This window comes from Sceloporus occidentalis, unplaced genomic scaffold (genome assembly GCF_023333645.1).
Source record: "Sceloporus occidentalis isolate IW3139 unplaced genomic scaffold, rSceOcc1.0.p SCAF_8, whole genome shotgun sequence".
Taxonomy (NCBI): Eukaryota; Metazoa; Chordata; class Lepidosauria; order Squamata; family Phrynosomatidae; genus Sceloporus; species Sceloporus occidentalis.
In genome coordinates, this window is record NW_028316988.1 from 26,054,102 (window position 1) to 26,080,821 (window position 26,720).

At 45.1% G+C, this 26,720-nt stretch overlaps 1 protein-coding gene across 4 annotated transcripts in view; it reads left to right on the forward strand.

Moving 5' to 3' along the window:
* SEMA6B (semaphorin 6B) overlaps positions 1 to 26,720 on the forward strand; it is a 195,836-nt gene that overhangs the window by 116,663 nt on the left and 52,453 nt on the right. The window contains exon 1 of one of the 4 annotated variants that reach the window (XM_089535651.1): positions 18,864 to 18,940. The exons of the other annotated variants lie outside the window; for them this stretch is intronic. The gene's annotated coding sequence lies outside the window, so the exon portion shown is untranslated. Of the gene's footprint in view, positions 1 to 18,863; positions 18,941 to 26,720 lie in introns of those variants that run through there. 4 annotated transcript variants of the gene reach the window in all.

Consider the following 26,720-nt stretch of genomic DNA (forward strand, 5'->3'; position numbering starts at 1 on the left):
GGTAATGCCACATGGACCATTGGGTACCTTATGGTTAATCCATGTGGACTACTGGATACCTTATGGGTAATGCCACATGGACCATTGGGTACCTTATGTGGACTACTGGATACCTTATGGGTAATGCCTCATGGACCTTTGGGTACCTTATGGTTAATCCATGTGGACTACTGGATAACTTATGGGTAATGACACATGGACCATTGGCTACCTTATGGTTAATCCAGGTGGACTATTGGATACTTTATGGGTATTGCTACTTGGACTATTGGGTATCTTATGGCTGATCCACATTGACCAGTGGATATCTCACGGTTAATCCCATGTAGACAACTGGATACCTTATGGGTAATGCCACATGGACCATTGAGTACTTTATGGTTGATCCACACTGGTCAGTGGATACCTTATGGTTAAGCCATGTGGACCATTGGATACTTGATAGGTAATGCCATGTGGACCATTGGGTGGTTGTTGTTGTTGTGTGCCTTCATCATTTCTGACTTATGACGGCACTAAGTAGAACCTATCCTGCAGTTTTCTTGGCAAGATTTATTCCGAGGGGATTTGTCATTGTCATCCTCTGAGACTGAGAGAGGGGGACCTGCCCAAAGTCACCCAATGGGTTTTATGGCCAAGCCAAGATTTGGACCCTGGACACACACACATTAATTTCAGCTGGTGATCATTAAAAAGGACATAAGATAGGGGAGATAAAATGCACTGCAAGACATTAAAATGCAATTATTAGATATTAGCTCTTTAAATACAAATGTGCAATTCGATGTCCAGCTTCCCTTCCCAAAAAATTGCTGTAGGGGGCAGGAATGGCGTGCAATGGACTCATGTGCCAACAAATACGCATGGCACAGACCAGAAAGCGATCATTCCCGACTCATGCCATCCTCCCCATGATCATGGGCCTTCTTGTTATTGGACGACATTCCCTGATAGAGACGTAATAGGGGCACTTGGTGAGCATTGAACTTGCACGGGGGTCAGGACCATAAACCCTCTTGGCGATTTTCACAAGCCAGCTATTAAACTTGGCAACCTTTTTATCGCACCCTCCCTCCGGTGCCATTTCATGGCTGGTAGGTTTTCTGACCCAGGGCAATCCACATCTTCTGGGCGTCTTCTGTGGCCATTGGATGCCAAACCCTGGCTCTGGAATTGCTCTCTGCACACTTCAGAAACAATGCGATCTCCTTCTGGAAATCTTCCCCTCGCTTCCATTAAGGCGAAATGGGGCTGTGCTTTTGTTTTGTTTTTCCTCCTTTGTGCCTCCACTTACTTATCAAGCCTTGGAGTCAATTGCTTGTATCCACCAGGCAGAATTGTGGAAATAATGTTTTCCTTCTGTGCTGCCGTTTGGATAAAGGAAAGAATTCGGATTAACCCATTTGGCTTAACCCATTGGAACCCTTGTGCAAGTAAACCTGTGCGTGGTTTGTGGGACGATTTTCCCCTGCGTTTCAAGGAGGAAATCATCCAATGGGATTGTATCAGAGATCGGGGCAATGCTGGATCAGGGTAACCATACCAGCGCAACATTATCTTATGCGAGAGGGAAAGAAAGTGACTTGGTGACTCTCGGTGTGGTGCAGCAACTAAAACAGCCAATACAATCCTCCTCTTTATTCTGTTTTTGGTCAGGCCTCACTTGGAATATTGTGTCCAGTTCTGGATACATTTCGAGAAGGTTTTGGATAAGATGGAGCATGTCCAGAAGTGGGAGACCAAAATGGTGGAAGGTCTGGAAACCACGAAGCCCTTTGAGGAGCAGCGGAGGGAGCTGGGTATGTTTAGCTTGGAGAAGAGAAGGTTTAAAGGTGATACGATAGCCCTCTTTAAGTATTTGAAAGGATGTCGTATTGAGGATGGAGCAAGCTTGTTTTCTGCTGCTACAGAGACTAGGGAGTTTGTCACACAGGAGGCTAAGTGTTCAAATCCCATGCAGAAACGGAATTTGAATTCTGGGAATATCTTCCTTACTTCCAAAACATTAGCGTTTTAGAAACGTTTGTTTGGGGGGCTTTGTAGTCCTCGGTCTAGTTTTTTGGAAGGAGGTTTGAATAAAATAATAATATTAAAATGTAAAGGTAAGGTATTATCAATGCATGCCTAATATGCTCCTGCAAATCCACCGAGTCATAGCAAAGGCATTGTTTCTGTTCCAAGTGACACGGGTGCATTAGCTTTAAAAGAAAGAAATAATTGCCCAGCTCAACTCCTGGGAATTGTAGTTTGATGTGGCAACAGAGCTCTCAGAATGGAATGACTAAATGGCTCAAAAAACTACAGTTCCCAGAATTCCATAGCATGGAGCCGTGGTAGTTAAAGTGGTGTCAAACTGGATTATGACTGCCGTGCGGATGCACTTTAAGGACGAATTTTGTACGGTGTAGAAGTGATGGAGTTTGACACCACTTTAACCTGGAATCCTGGGATTTGTAGTTTGTGGTGACATCAGACGGAGAAGGCGAAATAGCTCACAACACCACAAATCCCAGAATTCCATTACAGGGAGCCGCAGCAGTTAAAGCGGTGTCAAACTGCATTAATTTTGCTGTGCAGATGTAGCCATGGTTTTATCCCAGAATTTGGTAGTGCAGAAACGCATCCTCAGACTTTGCAAAGCCTTTAAAATCTGTAGTTAAACCGAGTGCGAATTCACCGCAGCCCTGCCATGGGGATCACCAACCACTACTATCTGGGAGGAACTATAGTTTTACCCTAATTTTTCCATTTTAAATGCTTCTCGTTTGTTGCAAATTACTGCCGTCCTTAACGGAACTGCTTGCGCCGTGGTTTTCTAAACTGCGTTTTATCCCCCATTGCATCGATTACATTTGTATGTTGTTTTAATCTGCATCTTGAGCTGCCGTGGCGACTCTTTGGGGAGAAAGGCAGGCCATGATTCTAATTAATGCATTCTTTTAAATAGGACCCGTTGGACTGTTTGACTCTCGCTGGTTGAGGATGATGGGTGTTGCAGTCCTATGCATCTGGAAGCTGTTTTGTATGAAGAATAAGAGGGGAGGGTTATAGGGCTTCCGAAGGACCTCGGGGATTGCGGAAGAGCGGGAAATGGAGCATTTGGGGGCATTGCAATACCCCATCAGGCAGATACCCCCATCTCATTTTGAAATGATTCCCAGCATCCTCATGAAACATGGGACAGCCTTCTGGATTATTATTCCTTGCCTGTGGAACTCCTTCCCACTGGAGACTGGTCTGGCCCTCTTTCTACCCACCTTCCATCGACAAGCAAATCCCATTGTTTTCAGTCTTTTGGCTATTAATGTATTGATGCAGAAGAGATTTTCCGTGGTGCGAGATTTGGGGGAGAGGGCATAATGAGGCATTGGGGTACATCACACTGACCCCCATATTTATGGAGCCCCAAAGCAGAGATTCCTGCTCATTTTCCCTATGGGAAGCTATGGGACCATCATTTCTCCTTTGCTTTTCTTATTAATCACATAACCTATCCGTCATCTCTCTGCTGGAGAGACTTTGGAACAAAGCAGCCGTAAATTAGAAAGTCTTACGGAGGCAATTGGGGAGCCTACGAGATATATATATATATATATATATATATATATATATATATATATAATAAAAATGCACTCAAGGCTCTCTTTCTCGGCCCTCTCTGTTTCCCAGTTTCTCTGGACCACGGTTCCTCCACCTCCATCCTTGCAACCTCAGAATCTTCTGGTTGCCATGGCGATCCATCCTTGCCTCTCTCTCTCTCCCTCCCTTGGTACCCATGCCATAGGGACCGATGATCCAAGTGGGCACCTCTCCTGAAGGAAGGTGCATGGGATAAAAGCAAAGCCCTGCGACGGAACAGCTTTCTCTCCCCACTTTTTTTGCTCCTTATTTCCTATCAGGGATCCCCATGGGGTGCTTCATACCCCACTGAAGCTTCCCTAAGGGTACCCCCAAAACTCGGCAATCCTTTCTTTAGTTTTGCTTTGCCAGGCAAAGGATAATGCCAGGAGGGAAGATTCAGGGATAGAGGGCAATTTGGTCCACTGTAAATTTCTTTCTTTTGCAGACCAGATTTTTACCTCCTTAGGCCTTCTTTGTTCCCTGTAACTCTTTCTACCCATTTGCCTTCTCTTTTTGTTCTCCAAATAACAACAGCCACTAAATTTCTCTCCTAGCTTACTTAAACCATCTTCCCTCCTTGCTTAAAACAACCCTTAAAACCTCATGTATTTTATGCTAAGAAGGCTCAGATATTGAGAAGGAGGAAAAGCTTGGTTTGAAGATATTGAGAAGGTGGAAGGATGGTTGCAAAGGATTGCAATTGATGAGATTGATAGATCATCAATATCGGAATGTAATGGCTAACCGTGAGTAACTGAAATAGCTGTAGTGATTTATAGTACTTGAGCTATACATTCCATGCGACTTGGGCCCAGGATGTCTGAAAGATGGCCTTCTCCCATATATGTGTGTTGTGTGTTTTTGTGTCATTTTCGACTTATGGCAACCCAAAAGGTTACCCAACATGTGGTTTTCATGGCAAGTTTCTTCAGAGGAGGTTTGCCATTGCCTTCCCCTGAGGCTGAGAGAGTGTGACTTGCCCTAGGTCACCTGGTGGGTTTCTGTGGCTGAGCCAGGATTCGAACTGTGGTCTCTCTGTGTCCTAGTCCAACACTCAAACCTCATGCTGGTTAAATTGTTTTTAGTTATGTATTTAATGTTCTTTCTTTTAAAAATGTTACCCATTATGACATTGCCACGGGGGCCCTGGTGGGTTGGAAGGCAAGACGCAAAAGCCATTAATAAATTAATTAATGCTTAATTTATTAAGCATTAAGCATTAATTAAGTATTAATTAAGCATTAATGCATCACTAATTAATGGTTGTTAGGGCTCTGGTATATTAATTCCCTTCCTTTTTCTCCCTTCGTTCCCTTTCCAACGAAGGCTCTTAGTTTTCAAGATTCCTGAAATCCTTGGGTTAAGTCGCACTTTCTCAGCCTCAAAGGAAAGCAATGGAAAACCTTGTCAATGAGAGGCAGTGATGTGTAGTGGTTTGAGAGTTGGACTAGGACTCTTGGGAGACCAGAGTTCAAACCCCCACTCAGGGGCTCGACAGACCACCCTGAAGGGGTGGCGGGAAGCCGCCCCTTTCCTAGCCAGATCAGGGCCGCGGTAACCTCACGCTTGGGCCTTGATCCAGCCTTTCGAGGGTCCAAAAGGGAACTTCAAGAAGCGGCTTCTTTTTGTGCCCTTGAAAGGACGCCATAGCTGTAGTGGCACATCTATACGCCGCTCCTTCAGCACTGCGTCGTATGGAGGAACATCATGATGCCATGCGCCATGTGGAGTAGTGCGCGGTGTCATGGTGCCCTGGGGGCAGAGTCAGGGCATGCGTCATTTGGTCTGTACAGGGCCTCAGTCATGGAAATGCACTGGGTGACTTTGGGAAAGTCACATTTTCTCAGCCTCTGAAGAAATCGTGACAGCCAGCATAGTGTAGTGATTCAAATGCTAAGACTAGGATTAAGTGTTAAGACCAAGATTCTTGGAGACCTGGATTTGAATCCCCACTCAGACGTGGAAACCCATTGGGTGACCCTGGGTAGGTACTACTCTCTCAGTCTCAGAGGCAGTCAATGGTGGCAAACGTCATCTGGAGAAATCCTACAGAAAAAAATAGCCTAGGACAAATTCCTCATAACTCTCTAAGAGTCAACATCATGTACTTGTTTGGGTCCAGGAGTAGGAGTCCAGAGTATAAATCCGCATTCAGCCTTTATAACTGGGTGCCCTTGGGTGAGTCCTAATCTCTCAGCCTTAGAGGAAGGTAAAGGCAAACTGCTCTCTGAACAAATCTTCCCACGAAAACCCCACCATCGCCTTAGGGTTGCCATAAATTGGAAAAGCTTTGAAGGTGCACAACGGCAAGAAAGCAATCCTTATGAATACGATTGTGGAATTATTGCAATATTGTGCAATATGGAAAAGAGAGAGAAGCAAGTACAGATCTTGGGAAATGCTGCGGCAGCTGGAAAATGCGCTGTTGTGTATTTTTATTTTTCTGTTTTGCCTGGTGCAAAGAAAAACCCCAGATGGGTTGACACATCTCCTTCGGTAAGGCCAAATATCTTATCCGCAAACAAGAAGATTATAATTAAAGGAAGCAGGGAGTCTTGAACCTGCCTCCGATTTATACCATCTAATATTGAAATCCTCCCCGAACAAGCTTGGCTAGACCGAAATTTGTATTTTGCTAGGTGGTGTGATTGCAAAACAAAAAGAGCACTCTGTGCATGCCCAGAGCTGCTTTCGGTTGGCACCAGAGCTGAAGTCTGAACTTTGGAACCAGTTCCTCGGCTCCTCTCTGGCTCAGATGGAGACCTGGAAGGCATTTGTCTCCGAACCTTGGTTGTCTTTTTTTCCTGCTGGGTTCAAACCTTGGCGCCTCTCCGGTGCGGTTCCCAGTTACTGATGGCGGTGCTGGATGGAGACTGGATGGGGTTTTCTTTTTGCATTTTCCCGTGAACTTCCCAAGCTCATTAAAGCAACCCTGTCTGACAGCTTGCGGTGCAGGAGCCAAGTCTGGAGGCTTTGAAGTATGTGCGGCGTCGCAGATTTTTGCATTTGGCATGTGTTGCGTGGCGGGGAAAAGGAGCAAAGGAGATGCCTGGAGGAAGCCAGCTTATCATTTGCAACAAGCGTTGCCTCCTGTTCCGTGTTCTGCAGAAAGGGGTGCGTAGAAATCATGCTCTCTGAGCATGGTCAGAGTGCCTTTCTCTGCACCTCAAGCAATGAAGGACAGCGAGTTTGAGACTTAGGGTGCCCAAATCTCCAGGCCTAGCTTTAGGGAGGAATCTCAGACTGAGATCATTGCCTTGCAAAGATGGCTGAGGTTCTAGATCAGCTACTTAACTAAAATGAGTTTCAGGGAGTGTTAAGGGGATTAGGGAAATTTATCATCGTCTGTATATCTGTTTTATTGGACTGTTCCGCTTACCGTAGATCCCGGAAGGGAGAGGTGGGATATAAATATATGATGATGATGATGAGGAGGAGGAGGAGGAGTCTCCTGGCCCAATGTCTCCTCTCCATTCTTGCTTTTCTGGACATCACTATGAGAGAAAGAGGTACTTCAAATTCTCTTTCAGAGAGCTCTAGTTCCTCTGGATCCCATGGGATGCAGCCATGGCAGATAGAGCAGAATCATTGCGCTATAACTCTGTACTGTGAAAAGGTTGCAAGGATTCCCAAACTTTGGTCCATTCCAGGTGTTTTGGATTTCAACTCCCAGAAGCCCCAGCCAACTGGGTCGAGAGTCAGGAATGCTGGGAGCTGAAGTCCGAAGCATCTGGAGAACCAAAGTTTGGTAAAGCTGGCCTATGTGGTTTCTGGAGAGCATTGAAATTCTCCCCGATGTTGCCGTTCTTTTCCGAGTGATGACATGCTTTCAGAGATAGTAGCCCTTTCTCTCTTTCTCACTCTCTCATTCCTTTTTTCTTTTTAATTGCTGAGATCATAGGGCAGAACTAAAAAGAAGGGGAAAAAATCAAATATGACAGGGAACAAATTAAGAACAGCAAAAGCACTGCCTATCGTAACAGCCATCTACGATTCGGGGAGCGAAAGATTCATGACGCATGCTTGAGCGCTGCAGGAAAGCGAGGGAGGCAGGCTGACAAAAGATTGCAAAAACAGCCCTCTTTCAATTGCTCCTTATTTATTTAATGAGGACGAGGATAAGGAGGATGATAAACTGAGAGTATTTTTCATGCATCAGATGGATAAATATTTGGAGCTGTTTGTTTGCCTTGCCGCCGTGGGCCTTCAAGTAATTTCCGACTTACGGCAAACTTACTGTGGGGTTTCCTTGGCAAGAGTTGTGCAGGGCGGGTTTGGTTTTGCCTACCTTTGAGGCTGAGAGAGCATGACTTGAACAAGGTTACCCAGTGGGTTTCCATGGCTGAGCGGGGATTCGAACCCTGGCCTCCAGAGTCATAGTCTAACGCTCAAACCATTATGCCACACTGGTTTTCGGCTCTTATACTAAATCAATGATTGTCCAAAACTATTAGGGTTGAGAGGGTGTGACTTGCCTAAGGTCACCCATTGAGTTTCCCTGGCCAAGCAGGGATTCAAACCCTACCTTGGGCTTGCACTTTAAACCTGATACGGTCACCTTAGGGTTGCCATAAATCACCAATGAATTGAAGGTACACACCAAGAACAAACTTTGGGAGACGAAGGTTTGAATCAACATCCTGGAAAAACCAATGGTTGGCCTTAGGTACATCACACTCTCTCAGCCTCTAAGGAAAGCCAAGGCAAACCCCCCTTGCAGCTTCCAACATGCATTGGGTCCTTTTGGTATACCCATAAAGGTATCTCTGTTATGTGGTTTTTGGATGATGTTATACTTTGTGACATGGCCAACACAACTACCCCTGGCTATGGCCATGATAGGGTCTTCTTAGGGTTGCCATAAATCACCAATGAATTGAAGGTACACAACAAGAACAAACTTTGGGAGACGAAGGTTTGAATCAACGTCCTGGAAAAACCAGTGGTTGGCCTTGGGTACATCACACTCTCTCAGCCTCTAAGGAAGGCCAAGGCAAACCCCCTGTGCACAAATCGTGCCAAGAAAATACCATGATAGGGTCTTCTTAGGGTCGCCATAAGTGACAAATGATGTGAAGGTTCACAACAACAACAACAAACTTTTGGACAAAGGTCTGAATCAATGCGCAACCCTGGCATACCTAGCCTTGGGCAAATCACATTCTCTCAGCCTCCGAGGAAGGCCAAGGAAAACCCTGTCTGCCCAAATCTTGCCGAGAAAACCCTATGATAGGGTCTCCTTAGGGTCGCTGCAAGTCGGAAACAACTTGGAGGCACACAACCACAACAATGGCAATCCAGACTGCAACTGAGTTGTTGCATTTTTGCACCGACTAACTGTGCTTTGTGCCAACTAACTGCATCCCTACCTAAAGAGGGAAAACTGCATGCTTCTAGTTGCATCTGATTTTTTCCTCCCTGGTTCCCATGACTTAGTGCATCTATAAGGCATGGTAAGAGGGCTGGTGTGTCGCCTGTCTCGAGTTCACATCTTGCCATTGATTCATCCTTCCAGTGATTAATTCTGGCCTCTTTCCAGGATGACGCTTTCAGGCTTGCCTTTGCACCTATTAATCTGGGAAGATCATACCTCTGTGTGTGTGTTGTTGTTGATCTTGGCACCTCCGGCTCTTGTGATGCAATGCAGCCATCTCTGGGGGAAGATGCAAAGGCACCCGATTCAGGAGAGCAGGAAGCATCTTCAAGCTGTTATCAGCTGGAGCTCCGAAGACTTGTGAATAAACCTCTGTTGGGGTTTTTTCCCCAAGCTCTGGATTTTCCTTCCATTGAATGATCCATCATTGGACCTCCATCTAGTTCCAGTTTGGGGCAATCAGGTCAGAATTTGAAGTAGCATTGGATGCTTTTGTATTGGTGACGGGTCTGATCGCTAACATCCAAAATCCACAAAACAGTGATACTTTCATTGGCCAACTCAAATGCACCAGGGTGTTTCAGCTTCCAACATGCATTGGGTGCATTTGGGTTGTCCCATAAAGGTATCTCTGTTGTGTGGTTTTTGGATGTTGTTATACTTTGTGACATGGCCAACACAATTACCCCTGGCTATGTTTTCGTGGACTGATTGCTGTTTGTATTAGCCATTTACAAAGCTGCTAGTGAAAAAGGAAGGTCTCTGCCTCCTAGGAGTCTACAGTTTGAAGCCATTTGGGGGCAAGAGGGGGGGGACAGTATTCATGGGGTGCAATTTGTGGGGTTATGGGAAGAAGCTGTGAGCAGCATTTGGTGGCTGATGCGGTGCATGTAAAACTTAAACCCCTTTAAAGGTGCGCTTATCTCTGATCGCCGAATGGAGCTGGTTAAGTTCGGATCCCTGAAAAATGCTCTTATCTCCAATCGTTGATCGGAGATAAAAGCAAAATAATCTTGCAAGCTGAATGGAGAATCGCAGTGGGCTTCATCCAGCCTCCAAAGCAAATAGTTCTCATCTTTGCTGCCAGGCATGTTCTGGAGACAGGTTTTTGATCATTCAGGGTGCATCTACACACTGTCGAAATAATACCATTTGACACCACTTTAACTGCCCTGGCTCCATCCTACAGAAATCCTGGGATATGTATTTTGGTGAGGCGTTAGCACTCTTGGGCAGAGCAGGCCAAAGACTTGGTAAAACTGCAAAAACCAGGATTAGATAGGTGCTACAATACTTAAATTGGTCTCAAACCACATTATTTCTACAGTGTGGTAAAAGAAGGAGGTCCTGGTGAACAGGTGCCGCAAGGTTGACACAAAATGTCCTTGATTCTGATTTATTTCCCCCTTTTTTCTTCTTGTGCGTATAGATCCAAATTTTTTTCACTTAGCTCAGAAGTTCATTAAGTTTTTTTATTATTATTCTTTCACATGTGACTGGTTTTTAATCAGCTTAGGATGGTTCCTCGGGGGGGCTGCAATTGTGATATGTTCCACCTCCTTTTTTTTATGGGTAGGAGGAATTGCCAGCGGCAAACGTCTCTGGGTTTCGATATGGCTGCAAGTCTATTTCATTAAACTAGTAGATTAAACCTTAAACACATGAAGTTCTGGGAAGGGAGGCCATCTTAAGTTTACTCCGCACTGCAGAAATAATGCGGTTTGACGCCACTTGAAATGCTATGGCTCAATGCGATGGAAGTCTAGGTTTGTAGTTTGGTGCGCTATTGAGCCTTCCCTGCCAGAGAGCCTTGGTGCCACGACAAACTACAAATCTCAAACCACAGTAGCATTGAGCTCACGTTGTGTAGCATACCATCCAACTCTTCTGATTTTATGAATCCTCTGCCGTCCCGTTTTTCCATCGGCTTGTAAAACGTCCCGGGTTCTCTTACCACTTTCCTCCTTCATCCTCAGCTTACTCCAGTGGCTACAGACTGGAAACTCTTTGAGTAACCCTTGGCAAGTCGCTCTTTTTGGGGTGCTGTAGAAATAATGCACTTCGACATCTCTTTCAGTGCTGTCACTCCAACTTACGCAATCCTGGGATGTGTAGTTTTATTCAGTCTTTCACTTTCTCTGCCCAAGAGAAAGTTCCTGTGTTTGGAAGTTTGGAAAGGTTTCCAAAGCCTCAGCAAACCAGGAATCCCCGGATTCTGGAGGGAAACGGTTTTGCAAAAGTGCCTGGCTTACGGAAAGTTATATTAGATAGACTCCTTGTTACCTTATAACCGTGGTTTGGAGGGTGACGTCCCGGGTGAATGAATCCTTTCCCAGTATTAAAATTGACCAATTTTTAAGTTGCAATCTCATTCTTTTTTACTCCGGCTTTTGGAACGTAACAAAGATCCGATCCATAGAGATGACAGAGTGATGGTATCATCCGTGTTGGTTGACTTTGCCAGCAAAATTACGATGAGCCCCATAAGTACCATCAGTGTGAAAGTGACAAGAGAGATGCATGGGGTTTTTTTGGTGATGCTTATGAACAAAATCTGTAGTTAGAAATTACTGGGGGAAGGACAGATGCATTCAGTCTCATCATTTATAATAATGGGTTTCATTTATTGACTACCCAAAGAGACGGAGACCTGATGTCTGAGACGTAAACTTGTTGCTTTTGTATCAGATGAATGAAGCTGTCAAATTTCCAATGGCTGCTTAGAAGATCGAGTCGTTTTCAAGCTGGAAAAGGGGGGATTTGGTTCCCTTTCAATTCCAATTGCCATAAACTGGTCTCTTGGCATAGTAGTTTGAGTCTTGGACTACGTCTCTGGAGACCAGGATTCGAATCTTGGCTTGGCCATGTAAGCCTACTGGGTGACCCTGGGCAAGTCCCACTCTCTCGGCCTCAACGGATGACCATGGCAAATCCCTTCTGAAGAAGGGTCTCCTTAGGGTCTCCATAAGTCAGAAATAACTTGACGGCACACAACAACAACCACAGAGGACTAAGCAAGGGGGTTTACAAGCCTGTATCTTAACCCCGTTGTTCATAAGGAACTTTCTGTATACAAAATATGTCCTCTAGCACTGCATGATTTTCCTCCTCTGAATTTTAAGATACTAGTCCTCATGGTTCAATATAAAGAGCTGATGAAGATGAATGTGGAGCTGAAGGTTTTGTATCCTCCCATATAGAAAGAAGGAGAGAAGGGGGAAAGAGACTTGTTAGCAAATATACTTCTTATTCTTATTCTTCTTATTATTATTGGCTTGAATTTGATGTGGGACTTACGTGAGTCAATGTGCAGTAGTGGTTTGAATGTTGGACTTTGACTCTGGAGACCAGGGTTCGATTGGGAAGGAAGGAAGGAAGGAAGGGAAGAAGGGAAGGAAGGAGTAGGAGGAAGGAAGGAAGGAAGGAAGGAAGGAAGGAAGGAAGGATCAGAGCAACTCCCTTAACATTTTAGCCTCTTGTTTGTTGAACCATCATCCTGCAACGGACAGAAGGAAGGGAGGAGGAAAAAAAGAAGGGAAGGGGAGGGAAGTAAAGGGAGGAAGGAAGGAAGGAAGGAAGGAAGGAAGGAAGGAAGGAAGGAGAATTGGCACCACTCCCTTAGCCTCTTATTCGTCAAACAATCATCAAGGGACAGAAGGAAGGAAGGAAAGGAAGGATGAGTGCAACTCCCTTAACATTTCAGCCTCTTGTCTGTTGAACAATCATGCAGAAGGCATGAGGTCAGTTTAGACTGTGAAATAAGGGTGTGTATGAGCAATCCCATAGGATCTTTTGCGGAGGAGATCAACAGTTTTCCATGGGAAATGTTGGAAAGCAGGCTTGCCAATGTGGAGGAAGGGATTTAGTCTCCAGGGAGGTGGAGGAAAGGAAGAGAACATTGCAAACTGAGGAGGAGAACAGAGGTCAGAATAGTTGAAATGCAGGGTTGGAATTTCCTCCGACGGCACAGTTTGCATTTTTAAAAAAACATTTTCAAATACAGTGGGTCCTTGGTATCCGCCAAAGTTTGGTATCCACAGGGCACCCTCCCCATTGATTCCAAAAATCATGGCTGCTCAAGTCTCACTAAATACAATGGTATTGTGAAATTGTGTCCCTGATAGTAAATGTCCAAAAGCAAGGTTTTCTTTTTGGAATCTATATATTTTAAAGAATATTTTTCAAGCTGTGAATGGTTGGTTGAATCTTTGGATAAGGAATCCACGGATACAGTGGGCCGGCTGTATTCTCCCCATCCCTAGTCGTGCGTCTTTTTCACTTTTTGGAGTGAGGTCTTGCAAAGCATCCTAGCTTTGCCGGATATGGAGCAATCCTTCTTTCCAAGGGGGGTGAGGACAAGATCTTGACGCTAATTTCTGATGGATCCTGGAAGCCTCAGGGATGTTGGCAAGCTTCGCCACTAAAAAAATACTCCCATGTGGACCTGGAATCAATTGTTCCATGTTCTCCTTCCAGCTTGTTTTTCCTGGCAAGGAATCACTGTCTCCTCCTGCAGTGTTCTGGACTCTTCCTCCGTTCCTTGGGGTGGCCCATAAATTCATGGCTGGACCGGCGCAGCTGCGTTTTCGAAACACGTCTCCAGGTCTGGTGCTTTCTCCTTCCAACGTGTGGGTCATTGGCAGTCCTCGCTAATCTCCTCGCTCTGCTGAGATCTTCTGGGCTGCTTTCCAAAAGGGTGTGTAGCCTTTTGCAGAGGCCTGAACAACAGCAACGACAACCCAAAAGACAGAGGCCAGGTTTTGGGGAAATCTGCCTCTCAGACTTTTTTTGGAGGAGCTTCAGAAACTTGATGGTTCCCCACAGAACACAGATTTTGAACTTGGGACCAAATCATCCAGGTTAATATATTGGCTATAACGGACTATAACTCCGGAGTCCAGGGTTCAAATCCTGGCTTCACCAAAACAATGGAGGCCAAGTTTTAGGGAAGTCTACCTCCCAGACTTTTTTTTTGGTGGAGCTTCAGAAACTTGACAGGTTGGTTTCTCCATAGGATGCAGATTTTGAACTTGGGACCAAATCATCTGGGTCAATTTGTTGGCATTGACTATGTTTCTGGGGACTAGAGTTCAAATCCTGGCTCAGCCATGGAAACCCAGTGGGTGACTTTGGGCAAGTCACACTCTCTCGGTCTCAGAGGATGGCAATGGCAAACCCCCCTCTGAAGAAACGTGCCAAGAAAACCCCATGATAGGTTCGCCTTAGGGTTGCCGTAAGTCAAAAATCACTTGGAGGATTCCATAGAATGGAGCCACGGAGGTTAAACTGGTCTCAAAGTGCATTACTTCTGCAGTGCAGATGCAGCCCAATAGGCTCTACGTGGTTGTGCTTCTAGCAACGACAACGAAACACATTTCTCTGTCTAAGATTCTTGTCTTTCTTCCGCTGGCGGTGACACGATTGCAGTTCTTTTTCACACCTGGAAACACCCGCCAGCAGTAGGTCAGGTTTGTGGGTCAGGAGGACACAAACAAGGCAAACATGGATAATAATAACTACTTGGGCAAGGAAAATCGCCAAGCCCGGAGGGCGGAAATGACGCCATACCTCCCTGCCTGGGTTTTTCTTTGTAGGGTTGAGAATTTGGCATCAAAATCCAAGGGGAAATGACTCAGGCAAGGTCACTCTGGGAAGGCAGTGGCAGAGCATGGAAAAACAAGAAGTGGAAATGCCTGGAATGCATAAAACTGCAAGCTGTAAGCCTAGAGAAATAACCAAGGGATCTGACAGTGGAGTGATTTCACCACTTTGCATCCATGTCATTTAAGAAAGGGATCAAAATAAATATAGGTCACCATGCAAGGAAGTTTGGGCTGCAGTCCTAAATCACATTGTTGTTGTCATTGTTGTGTGCCGTGAAGTCATTTCCGACCAGTGTGCTTTGCGCATTGGACTACAACTCTGGAGATCAGGGTTTGATTCCTCGCTCGACCATGGAAACCCACTGGGTGAGTCACACTCTCTCAACCGCAGCAGAAGGCAATGGTAAACCTCAGTTGCTTCATATCCATTGAGTCCATTGCTTTGTGTTCAAGGCTCTCAAGCAGCAGAAAACAAGATTGCACCATCCTTAATAGGCATCCATTTGAATATTTAAACCCACCAATCATGTCATTTCTTAACCTTCTCTTCTCCGGCTTGATCATTGAAACACACTGGGTGACCTTGAACAAGTCACACCCTCTCAGCCACAGAGGAGGGCAATGGGAAACACCTTCTGGAGAAACATGCCAAGAAAACCCCAGAATAGGATTGCCGTAAGTCCAAAATGACTTGGAAGCATGCAACAACAACAAAAGGTGAACCTATCGTGGTGTTTTCTTGGCACGTTTCTTCAGAGGAGGGTTGCCACGGACATCATCTGAGGCTGAGAGAGTGTGACTTGCCCAAGGTCAACCACTGGGTTTGCATGGCCAAGCCGGGATTTGAAACCTGGGCCTGATTCCCACTACCTTTTAAACCGGATTGCAAATCGGTTTGAAGCCATTCAGATGACCCTGGTTCCCACTTGAATCAAATTGCTAAAGTGATTCGGAGAGGGGGCCATGCGCTAGACCTATTTAACCCGCGTCTTTTTGACATTGATTTTTTCTCATCTTTTTGGATAATTCGGTTCCACACAAGCATGAACCAGATGTGGATCAGAATCGATTTAAATTTGCCCTTCAACCGGCTGGAGTGGATCCATTTTGAATCAATTCATTCATGAATATGAACCACGGGTGGGTTATTTTATAGGGGAAAATGCAATTGGGACAAATGTAGTGAGAACCACACTCCGCTGTCCAATCGATCCATTGATTCAGATCACAAACTGATTTATTTGTGAGTGGTCTCCAGAGTCTAATGCTCAAAACCACTACACCTCTTTTAGATCCTACTTTTCTGCTTGTGAGCGCAAGGTGATATACATACATGCAAAGAGATCTTGCAGCACCTTGGGGGCTGCTGCCACATTGCAGAATTGATCCAGTTTGACACCAATTTAATTGTCACGGCTCCATCTCATGGAATCTGGTCAGATGGCCTTTGATTCTTCATGACAGAACGGTTCGGCTGGATGACCCTTGGGGAATCCTCCCATTCAATGATTCTATGAATTCTCCTTTTCAAGGGCTTTGGGGATGTTGCAAAGGACTCCCATCATCTACCCACCTTTGGCTTCAGCCTTGCCTACCTCTTCAGATGCATACCACTGCCTCTCCTTTTGCAAACAGGGGCCCAGTTTCCAAACGGCGAAAGGCGGTAATTAAAATTAATTAGCCACCAGCAGAGCCCGGCTGCATCCCAAGAGACGGCAAGCATGCCAGGGGAAGTTACTTGGAGGAAGGGAGGCGGAGGGAAAGGCGGAGGCGGCTGAATAATTCACAAGGCCTGCTTCCTCTGGGGACCTCTTGCAAAGAGCCCGGTTCCTACCTGGATGAAATCCACCACCTTGAATTATTTATGCCAGCGAAAAGGGATTCAAGAGCCCCCCGTGGTGTAGCGGTTGGAGAGCTGGACTGAGGGTGCATCTACACTGTTGCAATGATGCAGTTTGACGCCACTTTGAGTGCTGTAGTGCCATCCTATGCGATCCTTTGTAGTTTTACAAGGTCTTGGGCCTGCTCTGCCAAAGAGTGCTCAGCCCAAATGGTAGTTGGAAATGAACCAGTATGGTGTAGTGGGTTAAATGTTGGACTAGGAGGCTGGGAGAGCAGGGTTCGAATGCCCACTCAAGTGTGAGAACCCACTGGGTGGCCTTGGGCAAGTCACACTCTCTCAGCCTCAAAGGAAGACAGTGGCAAACCTCCTTTTGCCCAGAAAACCTTGTACTGAGTTTCCCTTTTAACACAGGATGATCTGTGCCATCGTATTCCTGATTTCTATGTACGGTTGTGGAAGCAGATGATAGGAAGAGAATCAGCGCACTGGAAAATGCGGTTTTAAAGGAGCTTTGTACATAAAAATGGCTTGCCAAAAATACAGATAAATGGGCCCCAGAGCAAACTTGAGTTTCCCGAGAAGCCTAGATGACTAAACTGAAGCCATCGTCTTTAGGACCCATGATAAGAACTTATGTAGGAAAGCAAATAATATTAGTAAGGAGTAAGGCAGTATAAAAAGAGGGAGACAGCTTTGCAGGCATGCAGACTCAATGAAAGAAGCCATGAAAGGGTATCACTACTGGGGTGCTGGGAGTGCGGACCATACTGGGTGACACCTGAAATGGGATGACACCCAGTACCTCACCAGTAGCCCTTTTGGGGCATCCGCACCGAATCCCAACCCTAGTGATGCCAATGAAGCTGCGGCCCTGTGTTTGTAAGATCTGGAGCAGGGCTGATTGATAACAGGGTGACTTGAGGTCTCTCAACCCTTCGGGTCTCCATAAGTCAATGTCAACTGGAGGGCCATTCGCAGGTTTGCCTTTCTAAGGAGTTTATCACACTGGGGCTGATTTTGACGTTAAAGCCAGATTAACGTGCATTCAAAGCATCCTGCAAATGAAGCGGAAATGGTGAGTAGTTGCGCGGATGACTATCACACGCAATTGTGCAAATAAAGGGATGTCGGAAATGCATTGTCGCTGAACTCCCGAAAGTAAAAAGATGAATGAATGAATGAATGAATGAATGAGATTTTATTTATATACCGCCGTTCCTTCGATCAGGGCGGTTTACAAGATACTAATAAAATACAATACAGTACGAAACAAATTACAAATAGAAATTAAAACAGCATGCGCGTTAATGCTTCTTTATGACCACCTTAATGGTGGGTTTTGTGTGACGTCTTATGAAATGATTACACGTAATTACGCAACCTTTGTAGGATATTCATGGGATAAACTCCCAGTCTCCTTTGTGTGATAAACTCCTAGACTTGATGGCACAGAGCAACAAGAATACTTGGGAATTATGGGCGCTATTGAAGGTGGCATACAGTCGGCCCTCTGTATCCAGGGATTGTTTATGTACAGTTTGGCATAGTATTTTACGTGTACACGGATTCTTTATCCAACCATCCACAGCTTGAAAATATTACACACACACACACACACACACACACACACAGAGTGGTCCGTCCACATTCGCTGGGGTTAAGGGTGAAGGAACCCCATGAATGTGGAACAATCGCCAGTAAAAAAAAAAAGCACTATTCTTTTTACCCAAGAGAACACCTCTCTAGGAATCTCCAGGTCCTCCAGTGCAACTCTGTGGTCAACATCTGCCAGACGTTGATCGCAGAATCGTGCTGGAGGACCTGCACATGCCTAGAGAAGCGCTTTCTCTAGAAACCTCTAGCTTCTCCAGCACAACTCTATGGTCAACTTCTGGCAGAATTGTGCTGGAGGACTTAAGAGATTCCTAGAGAACATATCAATCAAAACTGCAAATAGACAAAGCTGCAAAAGTCAAAGCCAGAAATGTAGAGGGACAACTCTCTCTCTATATATATATATCTATATATTCCAAAAAGCAAGCCTTGATTTTGCTATTTTATAGAAGGGACACCATTTTGCCAAGCCATTGTGCATAATGGGACTTGAGCATCCACAGATTTTGGTGTCCACAGAGGGTCCTGAATCCAAACCCCAGTGGTACCAAAGTCAAATAATAATAATAATACGCCTCTTTGTGTTCAATGGGACTTGAGCATCCACGGATTTTGGTATCCACATAGATGTGTGTGTGAGTCCCAGAACCACACCCCAGCAGATACCAAGGGCCCGCTGTACATTTGTTGGGAATAGCCCTGTTTCTTTAAGGCTTCCCGTTTTGTGAGAAAGGATGGAGTCTGGGAGTTGTGAGTCCTGGCTCAGACCTGGATGGAGTTCTTCCAAAGTTCTCTGCTTTTCCACCATCTTCCCTATGGGTTCTTGCTATTCTCCAGATTACAACCCTGCTCTAATCCCAGTGACTGTTGCATTGCATTGTACAGGTAGGTTTTCTGGAGGCTTTTCACACTGTGTGGTTGTGTAGCAGCAATGTTTGTTTGCGTTGTTCATGCTCCACCTTTTATCTACTTTGGGATGCAAGGCACCTTGTGGCAGTCAAAGTAAAACAGAGCTAAAGGGGGGAAATGCAGCATATCCAAATTCATGTGATCTGGCTGAACGAATCCAAAAATTAAAAACGAACACCAAGGGCTTCGTGGCAAGATTTACCATCTGTGGGGTTTCCATGGCTGAGTGGGGATTTGAACCCTGGTCTCTCGGAGTCCTAGTCCAATGTTCAGACTGCTATGTCATGCTAGTTCTTAAGATTTCGTCAAAGGATATTTGCCATTGCCTTCCTCTAAGGCTGAGAAACGGTGACTTTGAGGTTCGCCTCATTGAGTTTCCATGGCTGAGCAAGGATACGAACCCTGGATTCCAAGAGTCTTTAATCTATCTTTCCAAACTAATATACCACACTGCATTTGTTGTAATGGAAGCCCGTTCAAAGCTAGGAAAATTTCCAACCTGAGGCTGTGCAGTCTAATGGTTACAGCAGATCCTATCTCAGCATAAGTGATTTATTGTGGAGCGCAGTGCCCTCCATGCCGATATGCTGCTGCGTCTTTAAAAGAAGAAATCACCTCTCTTTCTTTTCTGTCTCTTTTAATGCGCCCCTTATTTATTTGGCATCGCTTTCTTTTTTGCATTCCAAAGCTGCCTTTTGATGCTTATTTTTGGTGCCAATGAAAGCTGACTTCCTCTATGCAAATGGGCACTTAATATGCAGATTGGTGTGTATTTAATATGCAAATTGCCCTGCAGATCTGGAGAGCTGCCAATCTTTCTCCTTGGGTGTCGCAGGGGTTCGGCAGCTTTCCAAGATCGAGTCCCTGCCAGGTGGAAGTCGGACCTTGCGTCCGTTTTTGGAGGCGCGCTGGGGCTAGTTGAGGTTAACCTGACAGGGAAAAGGCACTCTGTGCATCCCCAGAGGATCTGTCGCTTTGGAAATCCACCAAGTTCTCCACTGAAAACTCAGCTCAAGCAATTAATGTCATCCGTTCAGACTGGAATTTGGAAAATCAACGCCAAAGCGAGTTCATTTTGATGGAAATGAACTTGCTTGGAGGTTGGTTTTCCAAATTCTAGCTTGAATGGGTGACATTAATGGGGTTTCTTGTTGTTAACTGCCTTTGAGTCAGTTTCGACTCGTATCAGTCCCATGAATGAGGGATCTGCAAGTTCTCCGTTCGCAACCGATCTGCGCAGATCCTGCAGGTTCAGAGACATGTCCTCCTTGATTTGAGTCTAACCATCTCACATATACTGTATATACATGAGTCTAGACATTTAGATCAAAAAATGGACCCAAAAAAACCTGAGTCGACTTATCCAGGGAGCAATGTAAGTACTGTATCTTAACTCTTATTTAAAAGAAAGAACCATCTCCTGGTGAAAAGCAAGAGTATAGTATGTGAAGCACCAACCCCTCTCCTCTGTCATCCATCCAGTCTTAAGAGTAAGCACTGAGTTGTGTCTGCTGGAATTTTATAAGTTCATTGACATTGTTTTGCTTTGCTTCATCCTTTAGAGCCTTTGCTATATGCCCCTAAGTTTTACCCTCGACTTATAGCAAAATATGTCAGTGTGGCCCCAAAACCTGCCCTCAACTTATACATGAGGTTGACTTATAGTAGAGTATATACGGTAGTCTTTCTCTCTTTCTACTAGCTTATGTCCTTTCTAGCATTATTGTCTTTTCCAATAAGTCGTGCCTTTAATGATGTAGCCAAACTCTGAGAGCCTCAATTTGGTCATTTTGGCTTCCAGGGAGATTTCTGACTTCATCTGTTCCTGGACCCATTTGTTTGTCTTTTTGGCCGTTCACGGGATCCTCCAGACTCTTCTCCATCCCCACATCGCTAATGAATTTATTTCCTTTCTATCCGCTTTCTTCACCGTCCAGTTCTCGCATCCATCATTAGCGATGGGAATATGATGGTTTGGGCAATCCTAACTTTAGTGTTCAGTTTGATATCTTTGCACTTAAGGATCTTGTCTAATTCTTTCAAAGCTGCCCTCCCCAATCCCAGTCTTCTCCTGATTTCTTGACTACAGTTTCCATTCTGGTCAATGACTTGGTCCAAGGTATGGGAAATCTTTCTTTCCGCTTCCTCATGGTCTCGGTTGAATTTAGGTAACTCATCCGTGGTCATTTTTGTTTTCTTAATGTTCAGCAGTAACCCTGCCTTATCACTTTCTTCTTTGGCTTTCCTTGGTAATCATTCCAAGCCCTTGTTATTTTCTGCTAGTATTATGGTATCATCTGCATAAATTGTTGATGTTCCTTCCTCCGATCTTCAATCCTCGTTCTTCTGAGTCTAAACCTGCTCTGTATATGATATTTTCTGCATACACTTGAATAAAATGGGGGACAGAAAGCCTTTTCTGACCCAGTTTCCAATTGGGAACCATTCTGTTTCTCCGTACTCAGTTCTGATGGCAGCCTCCTGTCCTGAGTACAGGTCAATCAAATGTAATGGTACACGCATTCCATAGTTTTTCATGATCTTTCTATGGGATTTGTTAGCCAGCCTTTATTCAAGCCCCATTGATTTCAGTGGGTCTCCTCTAGCTTGCTTCTCATCAAACAAGCTCTGCTAAGATATTATCTGTATATAGCCATTATCCCACACAGCCTCAGTTCTAAAAACTCTCTAGGTCTGAATGGGAGGCGTCCATTACAGCAACTCAATAGACCCATTGAAATGAATTGGACTTGTTAGCTACCCCATCTATAGCTCCTGTTGATTTTTGGTGGGTCTGCTCTAGTTAGAACTAAATGTGGAATTAGCCGTTGGGTTTTAAAAATAATAATAATAATAATAATAATAATAATAATAATAATAACTTTATTACGGCCAATTGGCCAGCACGGGTTTTAAAAATAACTTGGACCTGTTGCTCATTGCAGCGCTCTTGTGAAGTAACTTCTTGCTATTGTTGATTACAGTAGGCTGGAAAGCTTGCTGCATTTCGCTTATGTGTAGTGTTTGTTTTGGGTAAAAGATTTGCTGAAACATACTGACTTGTTCCTCTTTTCTCTTTTGGTCTGCGGGTTGTAACACAACTCTGGAGGAGCAGGGTTCGAATCTCTGCTGAGTCACGAAACCCACTGGGTGACCTAAGGCAAGTCCCACTTTCTCAGCCTCAGAAGATGGCAGTGGTCAACCCCCTCTGAAGAAATCTTGCCATGAAACCCCTGTGATACGGTCACTGTAAGTTGGAAATGGCTTGAAGGCACACAACAACAAGAGGAACCAATTCCTATTCATTCCAGGTGTTTTCTGTTGCTGGAACCATCTTTTCTCTTCGAGAAGTCATGCCCAGGAATGCATCGCTGAGTTATACCCGCAATAATAACTTGCGGCTTATTTAGCGGGTGCGTAAATCCCACACCGCATCCCTTCAGTGTGGGAGCATCTGTGGTTTTAGCCCAGCAATAATATCATGTAGCAAGAAAAGGAGGAAGGCGGATGGTTTGCCACCCGCAGCTCATGCTCTATGGTACGGGGCCGGTGAACATTAACCGCTACTGTTTACATAGCGAGCAGCTGCCTCGGCCACTTTGCACCCGGATCGATGTCTCTGGAGCTTGGCTCCCCGCTGCGTTGTCACCCCACCACCGCCACCAGGAGCCAGGGACCTGTGTATTCAGTTTCAAGATCTACTTACAGCTGCTCTTAGTAAGAATCAACCCTTCTCCCCCCTCTATTGCACTTGGCACTTTGGTTATAAAACATTAATCACTTCTCCGGAGAGGTTCCCGGTGTCTCGGCACAAGTGTGGAGGGTTTCTTTGGAGAATGGGAACAGAGATTAGGGAGAAGGACAGAAGGGCGTCACTGCGATGGTGTGTGCATATTCTCTGGCTTTGTGGTTGTGTGCCTTCAAGTTATTTCCAACTTATGGCGACTCTAAACCAAACCTATCACAGGGTTTCATGGCAAAATTTATTCAGAGGGGGTTTGCCTTTGCCTCCCTCGAAAACCGAGAGAGTATAGCTTGTCCAAGGTCACAATGGGTTTTTGTGGCTGAATGGGAACTTGAACCCTGGTTTCCAATGCCTTAATCACTACACCAGACTGGCTAAAAGTTTAAAGTCTCTCACTCCCAAATACAGTCTGCCAGACAACAGTTTGCAGATAAAACATGTGTTGGAGTCTGGTCAAGGTGGCAAAAGTTATTAATGAAGGACACAGAACTGTTGATAATGTGGGCTGACTTGGGTTGACATGTTTAAAACAGTGAAAGGTCTGGAAAGCACCAAGCCCCATGAGGAATGGCTTTGGTACCTGGATATGTTTAGCCTGTAGAAGAGAATGTTAAGGGGTGACATGAAAGCCATGTTTAAATATTTGAAGGGATGTCCTATTGAGGATGGAGCAAGCTTGTTTTCTGCTGCTCCAGAGACTAGGACATGGAGCAATGGATGCAAGCTACTAGAACAGAGCTTCCACCTAAACCTTAGGAAGAACCTCCTGATGGTAAGAGCTGTTTAACAGTGGAAGATATTCCCTTGGAGGGTGGCGGAGCCTCCTTCTTTGAGGGTTTTTAAACTGAGGCTGGATGGCCATCAGTCGGGAAAGCATGGATGGTGTCTTCCTACATGGCAGAAAATCGGGCTGTTACAAATCAGGACGGAAATGATGTAGATAAAAAGATACGAACGTATTTAGGGAGAATGCAAGAAACAGAAGGAGCTGGGTTTTTAACCAATAAATGAAATGGTACCATTCTGCCAGCTTTTTCCCTGGTCTCTTTTAACAAAAGAAATCTATGAGGCTCATTGACATATGTAATTGCCGCCCAGGGTTCCCTGCCTGATTTGTACCAACTGCTTATCGTCGTTTGCTGCTTTGTGGAGAAAACATTGCTTGGACACTGGAGATGTATGTGCGTGTGTAATCTCTGCATTCCTCACATCAAAAGCCAAATGGTTTTTGATGGTTAGAGATAATCTCTCCCGTAAAGCCCCAGGTATCCGTGATCTGCAGGCCATTAAAGGATTGCAGCGGAACCCATGTTTGCTTCTGCTGGAGCCACTGATGAGCAAGCATTTGTCTAACCCGCTTGCCTTGAAAGTCGGAGTGGGCAACAGTGGAAGGCTGGGGGGTGCATTAGTAACCCTCAAGTGAGCATGGAAGGCTGCAAAACCCTTGCTGTATATCCAGAAAAAGAAAAAATCAAATCCTCTCCAGTTCCCTCCAGGAAACGTGAAGGCATTCTCGCCATATCCGGGGACTTTGCTGGACCTTAGAAGGCATCTGGGGTCAAAAGAAATACTTTTAGCAATGGTTTACCTAAAAAAAAACCTTTGCAAAATTTTGTAGAAATGTTTTTTCTTTGCAAAAGTTTGCAAAAAAACACTCTTTTTTGCAGAATTTTGCAAAATGTTTTGACCCTGGGGGTCTCCAGGTGGGATGAAAATGCCCTTTGCACAGCCTAGAGACCATTGAGAGAGAAATAAACCTTGAGAAAATTGCTATTTTTAATACCTCCCCGCTGGGGAGCAGAAAAATAACCCTGGGGGCCACATGTGGATACTGCTTGCCCATGCTTCCAAGGGATGGGATGTTTTGCTTTTCCTATATAGATACATACACACACGTTACACTTATGTTTTATTTTTACTTTGAAGAAAATAAATCATTTCAGAGGCAGTCAGGAGTCAGATTTTTTAAAAGATCCCCCACCTTCTCCAGGCCACCCTTCTTCCAAAGTGCATGAATGAGAGCCAGGGAATAATAATCTTCCAGCTGCAGGGAGGGACGTCGTGATCCGTCTAAATTGGCTTGGGAGCAAAAGCCGTAAGTCATTGTCATTGCTGGCCAGACCGAACGACAAGAGAGGTGAAAGGGTCGTGCGTCATTATGTCCACGGCCCAGCTTTTAAAACCCACTCTCAAAGTCTGTTTTGGCTCAACCCTTGAGCTCCTTCCTAAATCTCTCTGCATGGGCTAGTGACAAGGAGGAACCCTTTCCCACGTTCCTAAAATCCATCTCATTCTCTTGCAGTCCTTGGAGATCTCCCTCCCCCGCCCATGCACCCGATGCAATGGAAAAGCAAGGAAGGGGCATGTTAAGTATTCTCCAGGCGCATGCACCCTTGCCTGCCATTTGGCATTCGGCCGCCTTTAGAGCGCATCCTCCAAATCCCGCAGCTCAAGAAGGAATAAAGTCTGTCACACAGATCAGCGCTCCCCCTCTTTGCTTTGACATAATTTCATCCTCGCTGTGTTGGCGCGGATTGATGAATCAGCCAATTTCCGGTCCGCATCTCTTTTTTACATCTTTGCTCTTAAAAAACCATTTCTGTCCCATTTCTGCACTGGTTGGCAACTTCTATTCTCAAGGCATGGAAACTCAGCTCTGCTTTCCCATGCTGCTTTCCAGAACAGACGCACTTTTTCATACTGTGTTCCCTGATAGGCTGGTGCGCGGGTGCATCTCCCTCTGAAGAATATGCTTTTGCATGCCATTTTTATTTTTATCGCAACATAAAACATAACATAAAACGAACAATACAAACAAACAATAAAAATTTCTTTCATTCTCTTCATATAATGCCTGTCATTCCCTTGCACTTTTTGTGTTCAGAACCTCATCACAATATTTGTGAAAGTGTGTCGTCTATAGCAGGGGTGAGCAAGGTGCGGCCTGTGGGTCGCATGTGGTTTCCTAGGGTAAAAAGGTGCTCCAAAATGCCCCCCACAAAGCCATCAAGGGCCGACGGAGGGCATTTCTACTATGTTTGGAATGCATAGAAATGGGTCAAACAGATGTTTCAAAACAATTTTGCAATATGGTTGCCAAATTTTATTTGCCCCAAACAGCTTCTGGATGGTGTGGGGAAGACATTTCCACCTCATTTTGGGCCCAGTTTCATCCCTTGAGAGACCTTTGGGATTTTGTGAGCTATTCAGCCTTCTTTGTCGGAAAGCTCTGGTTCCACGACAAACTATCAATCCCAGGATCCCGTCACACTGTGCCATGAAGGTTAAAGCAGTGTCAAACTAACATAGTTTCTGCAGCGCGGATATAGCCCTAATCCAAAACTCAAGCCACTTCACCACGCTGCCTCTGCTTTGCCACCTTTCTCCAGAGGATGTTTGCCATTGCCTTCCTCTGAGGCTGAGATGGTGTCTCTTTACCAAAGATCACCTTGTGGTTTTATGTGGCCAAGAGGGAACAAAAACCTTGGTATCCTGGTCCAGAACTCAAGCTACTATACCAAGCTGCCTCTCCTTGGCCAGGTTTCTCCAGAAGAGGTTTGCCATTGCCTTCCTCTGCAGCTGGGAGAGTGTAGCTTTGCCCAAGGGCACCCTGTGGGTTCCTATGGCCAAGCAGAAACTAGAAGCCTGGTTTCCTGGTCCAAAATTCAAGCCGCTATACCATGCTGCTACTCATTGACCATGTTTCTCCAGAGTATATTTTGGGTGGTTTTTTCGAGCTGTGTGGCCATGTTCTAGAAGAGTTTATTCCTGATGTTTCACCTGCATCTGTGGCTGACATCTTCTGAGAATGCTGGCATGGAAGAGAGTTGGGTATATATATATATATGTATAGGATATACTGTGTGACCCTGGGTAGAGAGGAGTGATTTTCATGTTAATCTGTGTATTTTTCTGCCAGCCACAGATGCAGGCAAAATGTCAGGAATAAACTCTTCTAGAACATGGCCACATGGCCCAAAAACCCCACAAAAAACTATGGATGCCAACTAT